This window comes from Octopus bimaculoides, chromosome 2 (assembly GCF_046866305.1).
Source record: "Octopus bimaculoides isolate indiv1 chromosome 2, ASM4686630v1, whole genome shotgun sequence".
Classification (NCBI taxonomy): Eukaryota; Metazoa; Mollusca; class Cephalopoda; order Octopoda; family Octopodidae; genus Octopus; species Octopus bimaculoides.
Window position 1 is genome coordinate 153,067,168 of NC_142929.1, and position 10,000 is coordinate 153,077,167.

Consider the following 10,000-nt stretch of genomic DNA (forward strand, 5'->3'; position numbering starts at 1 on the left):
CAATAGCGTCACCAAACATACCACAATATGAGCAGCGACACGTTATAGACGCACGCACTTACACACGCACACACGCACACAGCCACACACGTCAAAGACACTAGCCCCTATCCACATGCACACACACACACACACACACACACACGCACGCACGTGCACCTTCGTTTTGGGACCACCAATAATTTATATACTTTATTATTTCCCCTTCTTTCAACCTCTTCTTACAAACATTTTTTCTAATCAGTCACCAGGCTTGACGGCTAAATTCACAAGTTTTTTTTTCTCTCTCTGTTTATTTTCTCTTATTCTTTTCTGTTGAAGAGTGTAGGCTCAAAGCGTGAAAGACTTTTTCACTTTGTTCATACACCTGTGTTCGTTTTTTGTTTTTCTATAAATTTTAACAATATATATATATATATATATATATATATATATGTACACACACATACACGCTGTGTTTAGACTAAATTTGACAACATTTTATGCCCCTTTATTTTTCTGAAACAGCTTATATTAGTGAATAGTCAATGATATTGGAGAGGATAATGATTAAAGTTATAGTTGAGAGAAAGTTGGCTGACATGGAGGATTGAAAGCCAACTGAATATTGGAAAAAAGTTAAGTATACCATGATGATTCACACCGAGTGTCAAAATACTGACATTATGACTGCTGGTCAATGTTCTGTGAATACTGTAAAAGTTGTAAGACGTGACATGAACAGCTGCAACGGAGACTACAAAGCCGTGGCCAGCAGGAAGGGACACAGCAGGCACTCTGACTGCGTTCACATACCGGATCCCTTCCAACGGCAGATGAACTGGGTTTACAGTTCAATTCAGATGGCTATGTGAAGCTGCTGGCGACTGGTCAATCTCTGGCTGGAGAGGGTTGCTGCTGGAAGGTCATCTGTGTGGTAGCAAGATTCAGGTCTTGCCATATCTCCGAAAAGAGTCAGAATTTCTACGACTTCACCACTCCAATTTCTGACCTCCTAAACCTCCTGATTGTAATCCTGTAGATTACTGAGTGTAGAGTGCAGTTGGGAAAGACATAAACCGCTCTGCCCATGGCAGCAAGGCCGAGCTGGTGGCGAAGATCTTGAAGGTATTCAAAGATCTTCCCACGGACACAGTGAGGAAGGCATGTGATAGATTCCGGAGCAGTCTTGCAGCCGTGGTGGAGATTAAGGGCGGCTACTTTGAGTAAACTGTTATCTCCCAGCCATAATCTAGTTGATATTTTTTGATTTTTTGAAAATACTTTTGTGTTTTCTTTTCCTTTTATGCAAACTGTCAAATTTAGCCCGAATACGCTGCACACACACACATACACACACGTCGTGTGTGTATGTGTGTGAATATTTATATGCATATATATATAGCTGTTTATATATGTGTGTGTATATGTATGCGTATATCTGTGTATGCATTTATATACAGATACACGTGTGTGTGTGTGTGTGTGTGTGTGTGTGTGTGTGTGTGTGTGTGTGTGCGTGCGTGCGTGTGTGTGTGTCTGTGTGTATTCCTTTTATACATCACCTATTCTCGATTCTTCCTTCCTCTACTAAATGTTTTACATAGATATTCTAAGTCAGATAAATTCTTAATTAGTTACAGAGCACTGTTGTTAGACGAAAGTGCAGCCTGTGAAATGCGTGGGTGTTTGTGAATGGTGTGTTTGATGACACACGAGAAGTGTTGTTTTTTCTCTAAGTACTTTTGTAGTATTTCTAACTATTGAATCTGGTGAAAATAGCTTGGAATTTAATTTGTTTTCCTAATTTTGAAGCAAGGCCAAAGGTTTGAAGGGGAGGGGAAATTAATGAAATAAATGCCATTTATTTTATCGACATCGAATGATGAGAGGCAAAGTCACCTTGGCGAAATTTGAACTCAGAACGTGGAGAGCCAAAAGCAATGCCGCTCAATATTTTGTCCGGATGTGCATGAAGTTCTAAACACTGGTCGTATCACTCAATGAAATTTAGGTCGCACTATATAATTATGCGTATATGTACATACATATATACGCGCGCGCGAGTGTTTGTGTTTGTGTATATATGTATGCATGTATGTATGTTTGTATGTATGTATGTATGTATGTATGTATGTGTATGTATGTATGCGTGTACCTATCTATCTATCTATCTATCTATCTATCTATCCATCAATCTATCTGGGTGTCAGTATATATATATATATATATATATATATATATATATATATATATATATATATATATATATATATATATATATACATATATATATTTATATATATATATATATATATATATATATATATATATATATATATGTATGTGTGCGTGCGTGTGTGTATGCATAATATATATATATATATATACATATATATGTATATATATATATATATATATATATATATATATATATATATATATATATATATATACGTACACATATATGCACACACTTATTTACATACATACAAGACCCCACCCCATTCAATATATATGTAGGGAGATGGAACAGGGAGGAAGAGAGTGAGAGAAAGAAAAAAGCAAGGACTATTGACCAGGCGAAAGCCTGTTGATGAATTATTGTATAATTATATAATAAATCGATAACTGTACAGCCTCAGTGTATAGTCGATTGAATCGACCTAAGAACGATACCGGGAAGGATTTTAAAATCATTGGCGTGATGAAAGACGAATATTAAAGCAGCCGACATTAAATTTAGTTAAGTCAAATGACTGCATATCTATCTATCTATCTTTCTATCTATCTATCTATCTATCTATCTATCTATCTATCTATCTATCTATCTATCTATCTATCTATCTGTCTGTCTGTCTGTCTGTCTATTTATCTATGTCTCTAAAAATACGACAATTGTTTTCCTTATACGCACATCCAAGAAAATATATATGTACACCCAATCGTCCATCTATCCACGCACATATGAATACACACATGTATATTGACATACTCATATATGTACGTGTATATATATATATATCTATATTTATATATAGGTAAATATATATATATATATATATATATATATATATATATATATATATATATATATATATATATATATATATACGAATGTATGCGTGCATGTGTTTGCCCACACACCCACACGTGCAGACATATATAAACGTAATATTTATCCTCATCTAAAAGTGGGACGTCCATTGCAAAATATGTAGAGCGCCGGAAAAATTATCTTGCGTCATTTAGTCATGGCCATTTACCTTCTTAGTTCAAATACTGTCGGCATAAATATAATAAGTACCAGTCAAGAAATTGATCGATATAATCAACTACTCCATATGTAGCCTTATGCATGTATGAACAATCAATCAATATTGAACTAAGAGTAAACAATATACATAAATTATATATGTACATGTTTATATGTACAACCGTTCACGGACTCTCAATTCGTACTGGAGTCATAGGGGAACCGGTGTAAAAGAGCAAATTACTTTCAAAGACAAAGGAAAGGAGAGAAGGAGGATCTATGTCAGTACTGGACCAGTGTCGGAATTGGACTGTTACATCACAGGCGCGCGCACGCTCGCACACACACACACACACACACACTCACATCGATGAAATTATTTTATGACGAGTATATTAACCATAAAAATTCAGGTGTATGAGATGAATACACTTCTTTAACCACTTGCTATTCTTAGTATCACGGTCATTTCGCAGCTTTCATCGTATAATAATAATTTCAGTGTATAATAGATTATTTTACGTGCCTACGCTAATATGCACGTTCCGCATTATATAATCCCAACTGTACATTTACAAATCAATGTAGAGCTCATCAGATAACTAAAAGCATTGGTGAAACCATGAGATTCTGGTGATGTGAGGAGCTAGACTTCTATATTTGCATTGATTTGTAAATGTACAATTGTATTGTATAATGTATAGCATACTTATTAGTGCAGACATGTTTAATAATTTATTATACTCTGAAATTATTATTACATGAAGCGAAACGGCCGTAATCCTAAGTATAACAAGGGGTTAAATAAATATATACACCATTTTATGGTGGTTATACATACACACACGACGCAAACATGCACACACATATACACACAAACGCTTGCCCTCGCACACATACACATACACACACACACACTCATGCGTGTATGCATCTATTTGTGTATGTGTGTGAGCGTGCGCGCGCGCGCGAGCGTTTGTGAGCGTGTATGTATATTCTAACGACAGGCTACAAGCTGTAGTCATAGTGGGACACTGAAGAGGTACTGCTTCACTTTTACTGAACTACCTTCTTTAGTTAGCATTCGGTGAATGAGGTACTTGAAGTAGCTGTTCCCAGCTGAGTTTCTTGCCGTGAAGTAGTCTCATTTAGGTTTTTAGGCACTAGAATGTCCAGTTGCTTTTGAAGACATCTATATCTACATCATGCACATTTCATAAATCTTTCGGAAGGGTATTGAAAGGTTATGTCTATGAATTCAAATCTAATGCAGGATCTGGTCCAAGATCTGGCCAGTGAGGATGGAACTTCTACACTACGCAACTTGCTCAGTACTAGGAAAAAAGTTTTAATGCTAAATTTTCTTGCAAGTTCTAGTATCTTCCTGACACATATCTCTGCATATCTTCTCTATCTACAGAGTTGGAGGCCATTTATATACATAAAGTAAATTATATATATAGGAGTATATATGTATATACAAATTCATACACACATACATACATACGTACATACGTACATGCATGCATACACACATACATACATACATACATACATACATACATACATACATACATAAATGACACCTGTAACGAAACACGTCTCACTAAAGAATATGACAGCCAAATAAAGAAAATTTGGACCATAGAACTCTCTGCATTCAATAAAACAGTGGTTCATACTGTGTTTGCAGTGCCAGTACTCATATCAACATTTGAGCTGCTTGATTGGATGCTTTATGAGATCCGAGGCATTGATGTGAAAACCCGAAAAATACTAACAAGCAGGCATAATTCCCACATAAACAGTGACGTAGACCGTTTCTACGTAAAACGAAAACAAGGAGGCAGAGGCTGGCTTAACAACGATCCAAAGGCCTTTGAATAACTCTTGAGCAACCACCAAGTGTCGAAGTGCATTCTATGACCAAGGTTGCATACATGAGGCTGATAACAGCGTAAGACTTGGAAGGCAGCTCCTTGAGCAAGTTCGTTGTCCGATAACCTACAATACATGCCCAAAGAAGTCGCACGACTCTACTGCACCGTATCATCAGATGAAAGGATGAGTGTATACGAGCAGAAGACTATGCATGGATATATTAATAGAAAGCTCCGAGATGATGGTAACCGTATTATCTACCGATGAGGCATGATGTTTTAGCTAGGACGCTCTATAAGGAAATCTGTCGGAAAAATAACCCCGAAGGTAAAGAAATAAGAACCCACAGTATGGTAGAAGCCATAGCCACTGATATTAAAAAGTAGTACTAGTGGAATGTACCAGTGAAGACCTCAATAAAATGTAACAACAACAGACCTGATATAACGATTTGGGATAGAGAAAAGAAACTGTGTACAATTGTGGAAATTAGCTTCCCAGCAGATGTTAACTTAAAGCTGAAAATCAATGAAAAAGAGAATATCTAGGATGAACTATTCAGAAATCTGCAGTTACCTTATCCAGATTACAAGTTCAGGTTTATACCTGTAATTATTTGGGGCCTGGTATATGTAACACACTGCCTAAATACCAATTAAGCTTCTCAAAACCAGAAAGGAGAAAGCTAATTCAAAGACTACAGATCAAATTCATCACTGGAACTGTAAAAGTCTGTAAAACTTTTCTGAAGTTTATCGTTTAAATATATATGAGCATGTCTAGATATGCAACAATATGCATGTGAAAACATACATAAAAAAACATACAAATCTGCACTTTTACTTACTTACATACATACATACATACATACATACATACATGCATATGTATACAAACAAAAACACGCTGTTTCTGATGTCGAAATTCCAACGAAGGAGCCTTGGATCTTGGTTAGAAACCAGTTCTTTCTCTCTTGGCGAGAAATCTTAAAACAAATTGAACAATGACATAATACATGCATATATATGTATGTGTATATATATATATATATATATATATATATATATATATATATATATATATATATATATATGTGTGTGTGTGTGTGTGTGTGTGTGTGTGTGTGTGTGTGTGTGTGTGTGTGTGTTAAGCAAAATATGAGTTAGAGGTTATTCAACCATCTAAGGGATAAATGTATCCATGTATCCGTAGACTCTGCTGGTGTATTATCTCACAATGTATAGTCCTAGCTATAAAGTATTAAGTAGTTGGTAATTTAAAGGGAAAATCGTGGTTTAATATATAGACAAAAGAAAAGATATATATATATATACATATATATATATTAGAGGGAAAAAGATTAGAGATCTTTAAAACTCAAATTTTTATTTATAAAAGATGGAGTTGGAAATAGCAGAGAAGTAAGTCTAAGACATTTCAATTTAAGGCGGAATTTAATAAAAATGAATTTATAATTTTTATAAAGAAAATATTATTGGTTTCGATGAATCTGATCTTATCAAATATCAATACAAATATATAAAAATTAGAAGTAAAAAACAGTTCATCTTCTGTCTGGGGGTCAAGAACATGTCTGGGATATTTCGTTGAAGTCTTCTTTAAATATAGCTTGGTACGGAGTCCAAAGTGTTAGCGGGTAAGAGAAGGAGTGTCTATTGCCTAAAAGAAATCTTCTGTGTGTTCCTGCCAAGGGAGTGGTTAAAAAGCATTTATTGAATGGGTTTTATGTCCACCTGTGTGTGTAAGTGTGTGTGTGTGTGTGTGTGTGTGTGTGTGTGTGTGTGTGTGTGTGTGTGTTGTGTTCAGTGTCCTTTCAATATGTTTGGAAAGTGACCAGCTGTGAGCTGATGGGTGTGTATGTAGTGATGAATGCTTTGAAGAAAGAATTAGGATTTTCCTTTGGGCTAAATGTATTCTTTGAGAGTCTCTACCTGTGAATGTGTGCGGTCACCTGCTGTGTATTTATTTCTGTAATCGTGTTTGTGTGTGAGAGAGTATGTGTGGGTAGACCTGCACTCACACACATGAAAACCGCAAAAATACACACACACATGTATGTGTGTGTGTATTTTTGCGCTTTTCTTTTGTGTGTATGTGTGTATGTGTGTGTTTGTGTGTGTGTGAGTGCATAGTCGTGTATTTGTGTTTGGGATGTTTTCTTTTGTATGTGTGTGTGTGTGTGTGTGTGTGTGTGTGTTTGTGTGTTTGTGTTTTTCTGATGTTTTCTTTTTTGTGTATGTGTGTATGTTTGTGTATGTGTTTATGTGTTTGCTGGCATATATAGATATTGGAAAAAAGGTTTAGGAAATGATGGGAAGTATTTTTCAAAATGATAATAATATGTATAAAATCTTTAAGTGTCTGTTTTTCTTTGTTAGTTGTGGTTGGGTCTATATTTAATTGTAGTTTATACACACGCGTGCATATACATACATACATACATATATACATGCATGCATACGTACGTACATACATACATACATACATACATGCATATATATATATATATATATATATATATATATATATATATATATATATATATATATATATATATATATATATATATATATATATAATATGATGGGTTTAGTTCACTGGTGATCTAAACAAATAGGTTCGCTGAGCAAGTGCTATAATTCGTTATCCGTTTGGTTCCAAGTTCAACTGAGGTTGGAGCCAGGGATCTGTATTAGGCTTCCGAGTTAGCAGGTATATATCATATTAGGAGGAAAAGACAACAAAAAGCAAGTCATTTAGAATATTTAATTAGGGCAAGGTGAATTTGAAGCTTTACAGCTGTTTCTGGGATATCCCTAGTGATAAGCAAGCATGTCCGAACATTGGGTATTTCGTCATCAGAGACAAGGTGAGTATGTATGAATGTTCTAGACAGGAAAATTGACAGTTTATAAGGAATAACATAGTAGATAGAAGGATAGAGTAAAACAGTAGAATAAAGTTCACAGCTCATCTTTTTCCAGAGGGTATGTCAATAAAGACATGTTTATATATAAACTTATATATAAGCAGACTTATATACACAATGTGCATTCCAGAAATTTCGAAGCTTTTTGTGAGAGACATTTATTAATTTCAAAGAAGTACATAACTTTAGTCTCCTTAAAATTAGGTTCCTCTAATTTCAATGCACCTGTAGGTCTCCAACCACTTCATGAAGGTTCCATCGGAGACCTCCAGCGTGAAGGCGTCCAGAGCTCTTGCCATAGTTTTCTTCTTCTTCCTCCTCTTCGGAAACTACCAAAAGTTACAGCAATCAAGGTCTAGATTGTAGAAAGAGTGAAGGACAGACTCGATATCCATCTCCTTGAACAATTGATTTTCAGGATGAAATTGTGAACTGGTGCATTGTGTTCGTGAGCTCCCTCAAAACTTCTACAAAGTACTCTTTGTTGACTGTTTAGTTAGAGAGAAACCAGTGGATACAGATGATGTCCTTACTGTCGAAAACGGGGATCATCATGAGGTTCCTGGTTGACTTGACCAGGTCTCTTGTTCCAGCGAAAAACAGATGCTCGATAAGAAGTCGGGAACATTTCTACAGCATTTATCCCAGTTACCAAAAAACTTTATGGCATAGCGAGCTATCAAATTCTTCTTTACGTCCTCAATGCATTCTGCAAACTAACCAGCTGTGAGAAGCAGTGTTTAGTTGAGTGTGTTCAGAATGCTGTTACAACCATCTCTTCCATTCTGAAATAACAAAAGTTGGCATGCTATGTGGCTAATGGAATAGCTTGCTTTATTGAAATTGTCGGGTACAGGTAAGACAGGCATACGTTGAAGTGTTTCATTTGTACTCCCGAAGCGATGTTAAAGTGTGCAGTCATTTTAACGTCTTGTCATTTTTAACCTGCAGTTTTAACTATACTCTGTCCTAGACGGGTTGGTGTGTATTCTGTTGCACCAGTAATAATAGGTATGAAACTGAAAATGTATCTTGGAGTACTGGATTTGAAAAATCCTTGCCCATAGTTCATAGATATCCTCTTTCTCTTGTATTTTTCTAACCACATTGGTGTCGAGAGGGTAGCTGATTTCTACAATAGAATATGCATTTTCCACGTGGTCCCATGCAACAATATCTGGCCTGTTGTGTTTTAACTTGGTAACTGTTTTAACTTTTAAGTTCCGCCAATATAGTCAGCTTCACCAGTAGGTGTTTTCCTTTTTGATATCCTGTTCCACTCTGTTCTGGTCCCGGCACCATGCCTCATGGGAAGATAATATCTGAAAACCATTGTCCCGCAAGTGCATTATCTATATCCATTGGGCAACATATATAGATATGTTACTGTTCGTTTTCATGTTTAGTTATAATAAAAATAATTAATCTGAGAAGTTACTATATTTTTTCGTAGAGCACCAAACTAATTGTCCTTAAACAGGAACAATGTAGACTGATTTCGAAGTTATGGTCTGTTAAGCCATCGCCCGACTGCAATCCGACGATGGCTTAACTGGCCGAATACATATGTACACATATTCATTATTGACTAATATAAATATATAGATATGTGTATATATATATATATATATATATATATATATATATATATATATATATATATATATATATATTTATATATATGCATATGTGTGTGTGTGTGTGTGTGTGTGTGTGTGTGTGTGTGTGTGTGGGTGTGTGGGTGTGTATCTGTGTGTGTGTGTATCTGTGTCTGTGTCAGCGTGTTTATGCTCACATGCTTTATAACATTATACTGGGTGCAGAATTTGGATAACTTTTTGAAAGGAAAAAATTTAATTCGATGATGCTGTAAAACAGGCCTTCTAAGATTTTATTGACTCTAGATTGCCAGGCTTTTACAGTTCCGGACTGGA